The sequence below is a fragment of the Limulus polyphemus genome, unplaced genomic scaffold, assembly GCF_000517525.1.
Source record: "Limulus polyphemus unplaced genomic scaffold, Limulus_polyphemus-2.1.2 Scaffold29, whole genome shotgun sequence".
NCBI classification, from domain to species: domain Eukaryota; kingdom Metazoa; phylum Arthropoda; class Merostomata; order Xiphosura; family Limulidae; genus Limulus; species Limulus polyphemus.
Window position 1 is genome coordinate 573485 of NW_013665639.1, and position 10072 is coordinate 583556.

At 32.5% G+C, this 10072-nt stretch overlaps 1 long non-coding RNA gene across 1 annotated transcript; it reads right to left on the minus strand.

Moving 5' to 3' along the window:
- Nucleotides 1-5109: 5109 nt before the first annotated feature.
- Nucleotides 5110-7694, minus strand: LOC111085878. The gene is made up of 4 exons (XR_002610649.1): nucleotides 7543-7694; nucleotides 6617-6773; nucleotides 5878-6098; nucleotides 5110-5208 (listed from the first exon to the last, which is right to left on the minus strand). It is a non-coding gene; the product is annotated as an uncharacterized LOC111085878 (long non-coding RNA).
- Between the last annotated feature and the right edge of the window lie 2378 nt (nucleotides 7695-10072).

Consider the following 10072-nt stretch of genomic DNA (forward strand, 5'->3'; position numbering starts at 1 on the left):
CTCAGTCTAATATTACTGAAAGAGTAAATAGTAATACTGGTAGAATAATATCTGCTTACATTGAAAAAATAATCGAACTTGTGATAATCATTTATTTGACATTTTTTCTAGCCATTAAAACTTCTATTCATGTGACTACAGATTACGCACTAGCCAAAATCCACTTGGGACATGGAATACCCAACCGTTGATGAATGAACAGCAGAATTACAAGATGTTATACAGAAGGTAAGGTCTAACATTGACAAGGCTCAGGAGTGATAGCAACAAGCCTACAACTGTGAGAGATGCCTAGACACATTTAAAGTAGGTGATTTAGTATTATTAAGAACACATCCTGTGTCTTGTGCAGTATATCATTTTCCTGCAAAATTTGCTCCGAGGTAGAATGAACCTTTCGAAATTACAAAGTGTGTTACTCCATTAGTGTATGAAATAAAAGATTCTAGATCAGATGCAGTTATAGGACGACTTCATATTTCTAATACAAATTGATATATATATATATATATATATATTTCACTAGTGAAAATTCTCTCGACAGTGAAGAATATAGTAATTGTCCAAAGCGGTTGCAGCAAAACGAAAATGTCGACAACAGAACAGTTGACGGTTGTTCCACCACAAGAAAAATGGCTTCTGCTGGTGTGTCCACTTCTAATTTTTAATTGGATCCTGCTGATGACTTACCTCTATCTCCCCCTTCAAAAGATATTGCGACCATGTTGCAGAGTTAATTATCATAGTTAGCTGGTCTTCAAAGTGTTTAACTTTTGGTAAGCAAAACTAGAGCCGGAAGGTATATAAGATCTAGCTGAAGATCCAAAAACACAAATTATATTTTTCTTGCAAAGTACTTTTAGTTAAACTGTAAATGATTCATGATGTCAGTCAAGATGGGGTTAATAGTAAGGATTCTAAAATTGGGATATGTTATATGAAGTGATTAATGTCATCACTTCATTGTTCAAGGGGAAGAAGTTTGTGATAGCAGATTCTATTTTTTATGATTATGGCTGTGCTTATCCTTCATTTATTATTTCCTTCTATCGTTTAGTATACCTATGAATTTTTATTTGCATTAAAAGCTAACTCACATTCTAGTTAATCATTTGTATCTTGAGTAAATATGTATATATGATGAAACTGACACCAGCTTCCCTAGCAGTGATGTACAGATACTATTAATGTAGCAGAAAAGCATGTAAATTGATGATCATATGAGGTGTACTCTCGTGACTTATTCAGTGAACAAATACCCCTGCCAGAAGCTTCACTAAGAGAGAGAGAGTCACGAGACGATTAGTGAATTATTGCTGATTATCACTCGATATTGTTATTGGTATTTCTTTTGCCCCCCAGTGGCACAGCGGTATGTCTGCTGACTTACAACGCTAGAAAACGGGTTTCGATACCCGTGGTGGGCAGAGCACAGATAGCCCACTGTGTAGCTTTGTGCTTAACTTCAAACAAACGAATGTATAATAATAATCATATGAAACAGACTTCTGAACAAGGTACTGCTTCTGAAGGCACTTAAATATTGTTAAATACGAGTTTCTAAGATACAAACTGAGTGAACACGTTTACAAACAGCAAAATTTGACTGTACAATGATACGATAAAATATTCAGATAGTTAGAATTCTAAGTATTCCTGCCTTCTGCTAGCCTAGAGGTAAGTCTGAGTGATATAGGGTTAAAAATCAGATTTCGATACTCGTGGTGACGCAACACAGATGACTCATTGTGTAGTTTTGGGCTTAACAACAAAAAGTAATTAGTCGAACTGCAACCAAAGAAATAATTAGGTGTTTTAATACATCGAAATCACCATTAACTTTATTCACTGGTATAGTTTTTGCACCAAGTTTCTGGTTTCATTCTACGTCAGAGCATTAAAATATTATGAATTTAGATCGGTTTATAAGTTGTCTAGAAATCAGTTTGCAAACTTTAACATATATTTGAGATGAAATATACAGATGAGTTTCAAGGTTTTCATAAAAGATTCGCACACGAGGTAAATTAAAATGATTTATTAACACTTTTAGACTACAACACAATGATGGAAAGATCTTCTGTGAAATATCCTGATAAAAAAAAAGAAGACAATTAAAGTGTCAATGATATGATTATTATTTTAATTTATTTTTGGTGTCACCCGGTGGGACAGTGGTAAGTTTACAGACTTACAACGCTAAAATCTGACGTTCGATTCCCCGTCGTGAGCAGAGAAGATATCCCTGTTCGGCTTTACTCTGAAACAAATGAATAAAGTTTTTAAGATATTTCGTAAATGTTTTCTTTTTGTGTGTGTACAAAATGTGGGAAAGAAATTCGTGGTATATAGAAATCCGGAAAAACGTAACCGTCACTTGCTTTAGAACTAAATGAGGCCATATATTAGAGTAAGATAACATACAGTAGTTTGTCATCAGATATCGTGGACCACAGATATATGCTACCAGTGACGTGAACGTTCTTCATTTCGTCTAAACTTATTAGAAAAGAATAGATATAAAAATTGCATGATTTCATGTCATAATAAACACTGCAAAGCATTTCTAAATGATTGAAATATTGTCACACTTATCAAATTATCAAAATAAGGTTTCTATTCCTTCAGCATATTATAATCAGTTTCTTCTGTTCTTATTTGTTACGTCAAAGCATAGTCAGCCAATCAGTGATACCAATAGTGAGCGATCCTTAGAGTTCGTTTGCAACTGAATTTTAACAACCAAACAGTTAAATTATATTTTATCACCATCTAATGTTTGCACAGTTGACTTTTCTTTGCTTTAAGTAAGCATATCTCAGTAAGAAACACGATGAACGATAAACAGTGTCCAATACCCAAGATAACAAAAACTGAAACTGTTTCATTAATGTTGATAGGAACCAAGTCTTGTTCATTTATCCCATCTGTTTGACGACAGGTGGCGTTAGTTACTGTCCAATAGTTATCTCTCCAGCGCTTTGTTAGGCCCATGGCGTTCAACCAAAATATACTAGAGGAAATAAAAAAAGTGAGTTTTGATCATTCATTTCTGTTTACAATTAATTGTATTGAAATTGTTTACACTTTCTCATTTTATTTGATATATTTTTCGTTTTATATTCCCTTCTAAAATGATTAAATAATGTGTCAGCTTACGTTTAAACAAATATCTCCTTCCTTAGGTATAAAAACATAACAAATATATTATTATAAAACTTCGTTTCCTAGGATTTTGTCCAGTGCTTATCTCTTAGTTTTCAAGTTAAAGTCTAGAAACGTTTTATCTCTGTTTTATAGAGAAGTTTTAGACGGCCTGGCGAAGTTAGACGAAGTTTCTAATCCCCGTCACACCAAACATGTTTGCCCTTACAGCCGTTATAATGTGACGGTGAATTCCACTATTCGTTGGTAAAAGAGCAGCCCAATAGTTCGCAGTGGGTGGTGATGCCTTCCTTCTAGTCGTACACTGCTAAATTAGGGACGGTTAGCGCAGATAACCCTCGTGTAGCTTTGCGCGAAATTAAAAAACAAACAAGTTTTAGCTTTATGCTTTACTTTGATCAACTTACGGAAATGGAATCTTGGAGCTCTTTGTATATTTTTCAAGCTAATAATCGTATCCATTCTAAGTATCTAAAGCGCCTGATTTGGTGTCTGTACTAAAACTGATAGGATAACCTGAACATTTAAATTATCTGTCTTTTTCTTGAAGAATTATGGCTTCTCAGAGCCACATGATTATGGTAAGCTATCCATCTCTTCATGGTTGCTTCTCAATAGCTTTTCACTATATTTCTCAATGAAAAATGTTCAGCACATAAGTTTATGAATAGTATTAGCGTAAGAAAAAATTTGTAATAGATTTTCTCAGCATGCCATTAATAAAAATCTATATAGTCTAGCGCTAAGTTTACCGGAAAAATGAGGTCAAACTCCAGGATCGATATGTTTCATAGGAAAGTGTTATCATTTTCTAAATGTTTCCTGCACACAGTATCAGCTGGCAAGGCTCAGATGCAAGAATTTTAAGGATATTTAATTAATAATAAGAACTTCTCAATTAAAGTAAAAAAAAAAAAAGACATAATATATTACAGAACCACACCTCGTATATCCGGTGCCGACGAAGCCTTTTGCCCAGTACCAGGGCCATTTAGGTCGGCTGGGATACGATAAACATAGCAGTGGTTCTGACACTGCTTATATCATCAAACCGGTTGGATAACAATTGTTTCGATGTGAAGTGGTTAAACTTGATGAATTGTTGTTTTTATCAATTTTATTTGAATCGCTACACATCAGAATTAGGTTAAGTTACAGTTCTCTAAAGGCCTTCGTGTTGTTAATTTATGCCTTTATTGTAGATAAATAGCTACATACTGTGTTATATCATATAACAAACTAGACTCTTATATCTTGTTTCCTACATTAATCAGAATTACTGCATTCTTTTGGTTTCGGCTCACTTCATATTCTGCTACTGTTCCTAGGCAAACATAATCTTGGTAGTGTCACATTTCTGGATGTTGGCAATCTAGATTGCCACTGCCACAACCAACAGCCAATAAGCTTGCGGGGCAGGAGCAGTATCCCTTCCCTAATTACTGCCCCCAGTAGCACAGGGGTATGTCTGCGGACTTACAACGCTAGAATCCGGGTTTCGATACCCGTGGTGGGCAGAGCACAGATAGTCCATTGTGTAGCTTTGTGGTTAATTACAAAACAAACAAACAAACAAACAATCCCTAATTGCTACCATCAAACTACATGAGGATTTTTATGAAGAAACCTACAAAATATTTACTATTTATAATAATAGGTCAACTAAGTAATGGGATTAGGAATATTAATCATTGAAAATATAGAACAATATTTTCTGGGTTAACATGACAAATGATGTTAATTTTTCAAAATGTATAAATATAAATAAATTTCTTACTGTTTATTAAATATTTTTCTATGCGGGCTGTCGTACTGAAAGGCTATAGCCCAGTTAGAAGGAAGAAGACTCTCTTTGGCGATGTAGAAATCACAAACAGTGCTGGATTCATCAGAAAGTTGTCGCATCTTATAATTCATCATAGCATCCTCATTAATCCAAGCTACAGAGCCGTTCCTCACAAGCTTCATAATGCTGTCAACTTTTAGATTCAGAACACCGTACTGAATATTGGTTTCCCAGATTGTTTTAAAATACTCGGACCTCTAAATAAATTGATGATGAGAAAAGAAAAAAAAACTCCATATAGGTATAGGGTATTTAAAGTTTCAACTTTCACGAAAGTTGTCTTTAAATTTTTTATGTTTATTAAACGTGGTAACTTATTGTTCCTTTTTAAAATAAGTTAACAGTGTGACATAAAATATTTAATTTGAAACTTTAGACTTTTTACTAAAAAGTAAACATAATTATAATAGTCAAAATCAAAATACTATTAAATTAAATATTTGAATCTACAATGAAATTCCGAAGACACACAATAAAAGGCATTACTTACTCTTTTTATAAATAGTTGTACTTTATATAGTAGTTTTACCGTACTTTATATAGTAGTTTTACCGTACTTTATATTAAACGGAGAACGATTTCAGTGTCGTGAATGTGTTGAAAGATTGAACGAACTCTAAAACCTTTTTTTCTAAGCTTAAGATATTGTGTTAGTGATTTAAAAGGTCGGTTGTAGAAAGGAAGTAAACAAAAAGCTCGTAGTTTATTTAATGCAAAGTTTATCGAGTATTTACATTGATGATAAAAACAGCTATTTTCATCAGGTTTTGGAGTAATCAGCTGACTACGTATAACATATATTTCTTTGTCATAAAAACAAAATTATTTAGGAACATTTAGATATGTGGTATTTGCGGTTAACAGACCTTGAAGTAACTATGAGCCAAAGATCCATTTGTTACAGCTAGCTGGAATGAAGGATACTTTTCAGTGAAACTTTCTAAGGTATTCGTTGGACTTTCAGTTTTCTTAAGACTTAAAGTAGACGTTAGATTTCCACTGTAGACAGCGCTGAAAATCACCATAGCAAACCACCAAACGGCCATTACTACTCTAGAACTCGCTGTTTCCGGCAACCAAGCACACCCTTGAGAGAATTAATCAGAATATTTTTTTTAAAAATGAGATTAAGGTAAATATAGCTCCTAGTTCAGACATTTTCGTATCATTTTCATCTCTTTCCTATTGAGTATCTGTGTAGCCATTTATTAATAATAATAACATATGATACTGATTTAATATTCTTCCCCCTGGCGACTTTTCTTACATATATGAGGTCATATGTTTTATCTACAAGTAAAATTTTAGAAATGAAATTGTTCCGAAAGAGACAGTTTTTTTTTCTCTTTGTAAATTACTTATCAATAACGATACTTCACATAATAACTAACATTTGCTAGATAAACGATTAGGGGCTATTATAGTTTATTATTTAAACCAAGTTACATACACATCATATAATTAACTATTAGCAACATAAAATTTTGGATTTGCTTAAACTAGCACAATAAATAATAAAATAAGTAGAGCTACCTTTCAACCAAAATAACATTTTAAAGTAAATTAGGCCATTATGCGATAAATAACAGATTAGGTCTATCTAACCTTGGATAACAAGTTGTCGATACGAGTTTTCCAAGCATTGACCGACAAGTTCTATCACAGATGGTGTTTTATTTTCTGAGATATTGCTATACACAAGGGTGAGGAGAAAGATGACAATTCCCAAAACTAACATGATGAAAACTAGCGTGATCCAGAGCTGAGAAAAATAAAAGTTAGGTTTAACACTACATAGAAATAAAATATTTTGTGAGGTCCTAATAAAAGACAAAAATAAGAAAGTTAATAATATAAAAGCTGTTATTTTTATGAAATAGCTTATTTTAGGAACCAAATGAGCAATGAACCACAAGAACCTCTCCCTGACATTTTAATATATAATCAGCATTCATAATAATAAACAATTTTCAATTGATCTCCATAAGATGCTTTTTTACTGCAAGTATATTTCTCCCAAGGCTAAAGAAAATGTTAGAGCATATGTTGGCCTCTTTTCTCGTATATTCAAGTTAGTTACTTTGATGGTGATCCTGAACTTAACTTTAACCAAGCGAAATTAAATTTTGTTTCATGATTTCAATAATCACCGATGTTTGCGTTAAAACATTAAAATGTTTAGTCATTTTTTACGAGAAGAAACGTATATCATTACAGATTTTCTGTACAAGATGAAGATAGTACATAACAGACACAAAGATTGCTATTTAATATCTCATCAACACATGATTCATTTAATCAACTTTGTACTCCCTTTGACAAAGAAATGCCCAATTTTATGATTAATTAATTGATAAATAAGATTTGAGTAACACCCTGCCTTTTTTTAATAATGTTGATTACTTAACACACTTAACTGTTTACAGTGTTAAAATTATATATATATTACTTGGAATCATTTTGTCTTTTTTTAACTATTGCTTCAGCTTTTCCAAATTCACTATATATATATATATATATGTAGAACTAACCTTTGTTGAGTAAGGTTCAAAGAGAATCCAGGCACGACTTAAAAAATTAAGGTGACTTGTAAATGAATTTTGTGGTTTCGTAGAAAACAGGGTACGTAAAATCAACCACTTGAGCGCGCTCTACGTCCCAAGAAAGATCAGCTATTGCCATGTCTGCCACCTGAAATGTCAGAGAGTTATAAGATTTTTATTATTTAGAGAGTTGCATAACGTACCAATCAGTTTTCACAAGAGAATAACTGTTATCAATACTTTCAGAGTAATAGTTACACTGATAATATTTAATCTCTAGTAATTTATTACTGCATCAGAATTTAGAGTTATTAGCTTAACGTAGAGGCTATCAGTATTGAAACTTTAGTAAAATAGTATTTTAGAACAAAAAACAATAAAAGTATTTTTTTCAACATTTTTGATGTTCTTAGAATAATCACTGGATATTGTTAAGTTTGAAAGATTCTGTATCACACTATAAAATAAATTATGTTTTCAATGTTGATTTATATTTTAGTATTAAATAATTATTATAAAAATATAAATTCCATTATGAGTTAAACTATGAATTTCCTTTAATACTTTTTCCAATTAAGTTTATAAGTAAATAACTAAAAATCGTTGAAAAACGTTCTTAGTAGCAGAAGGAATAAACATATTTTAAATCTATTTTATAATTTCTCAATAAAGTACTTACTGTCCATTGTAAAAGCACATAGTTGACACTTTTATAAAAATAGAAAATATAAAGAGACAGTGCTCTAGTAACTTCACACTGCTTTTATAGTTCTCTCAAGAAAGTTTCGTTTCTCTATGCCAAATAACAAGTGTAAATACGTTCAACTTTGAGTAGAAAACAGATTAGATTCTGTGGTGCACAGGTGACTCAAAAATGTACACAAAGAAAACGATTTCTGTAACTGCGGTTGCTTAATAGTTTGTGTATATGGATAGACCCGTCTAATTTCAGTTTATGGGATATATTTTCCATCTGTTTATTTGTTTGGAATTAAGCACAAAGCTACACAATGGGCTATCTGTGCTCTGCCCACCACAGGTATCGAAACCCGGTTTCTAGCGTTGTAAGTCCGCAGATATACCGCTGTGTCACTCTTATGATGAACAGAACCGAATATTTTCACAAAAGATCTTATGTTTTCATATTCAGATGTTTTTTTTCTTTACTTGATATGAAATAACAAACAGTGAGATACAAAATCGAGTTATTTTCTATTTGGTGTGCGTGAGGAGACTGCTTTTTCAGTGCGAAGCTACACAAGGGCTATTTGCTCTTTGTCTACCGAAGGATTCAAGCCTTGGATATTGCGTTTTAAGTCTGCGAATTTACCGCTGACCCAACGAAAGACACGAAGGAGAAAAAAAAAGAAGCAAAATATTTTTAAATTAGAAGAATTGCGTTTTTTTATATGTGGCTCACCACAGTAAGCATAAATTCAATCTTTTCAAAATAATATTTCCCAATTAGCAGAGCGGATGTTTTTAATTTATGGTGCTCAATTTCATAGCTGAAAACATTATATCATAAAAAAATAACTTTTAATATTAAAATGTGCCTATATCAATACGCTGTAAGTTGGATTGAAATTAAATGTTACAGTTTATCTCAGTTTCATCATATAGATGTGTTATATATTTCAACTTTTTATATTATTTTCGGTGTAGTTTGTTCTACTTTGGCGCTAACACATCTGGTGAAAAATACGTGTACTAAATTTCGAATTAGTTAAAAATGAACAAACGACGGTTACGTGGAAATCACTCTTTATACACATAAAACAAGAGACAGAAATGAAGACGTTGCAGTGATGACGAATACTTTGGAAATGTGACATTTTTATAGATTATAAAGTACTTATAAATATTTCTTTTTTACAATGTAAGCAAGTGAAAATATTTAGGGTTTTAGTATTTTTAACTATAATTGCTTTGCAAATATGTAACTTAATTATTATTAGTTTATTGCTTTGTTGTGATTTTCTATTTTTTAATGATATAAGGACAGTATGCTATAACTATTCTTTACTTAACATATACTTCAACTTATGTGTAAAGGCAACTTGCGTCGACACTCTTGAGTTTAGATCTACTCTGCTTAGCCAACAAAACGAAAGGGTAGACAAAAGGAATCTAATCTTATAATTAACCACCAACCATATATTCTGTTAAGTTATAATAATGTGTCTAAAAATTCATTTTTATATTTACCATCTAAAAATGGTTCGGTGTGTCCTTTGATCTTAAGAACTAACAAAAGCTTTATAAAGGCTTAGAATTTTAACTCCCAGGTTATAACTTTCTCTTTCGTTCGGCCCGGCATAGCCAGGTGGTTAGGGCGCTCGACTTGTAATCTGAGGGTCGTGGGTTCGAATCCCCGTCACATCAAACATGCTCCCCTTTCATCCGTAGGGGCGTTATAATGTGCGACCAATCCCACTATTTGTTGGTAAAAGTGTAGCCCAAGAGTTGGCGGTGGGTGATGATGACTAGCTGCTCTCCCTCTAGTCTTACACTGCTA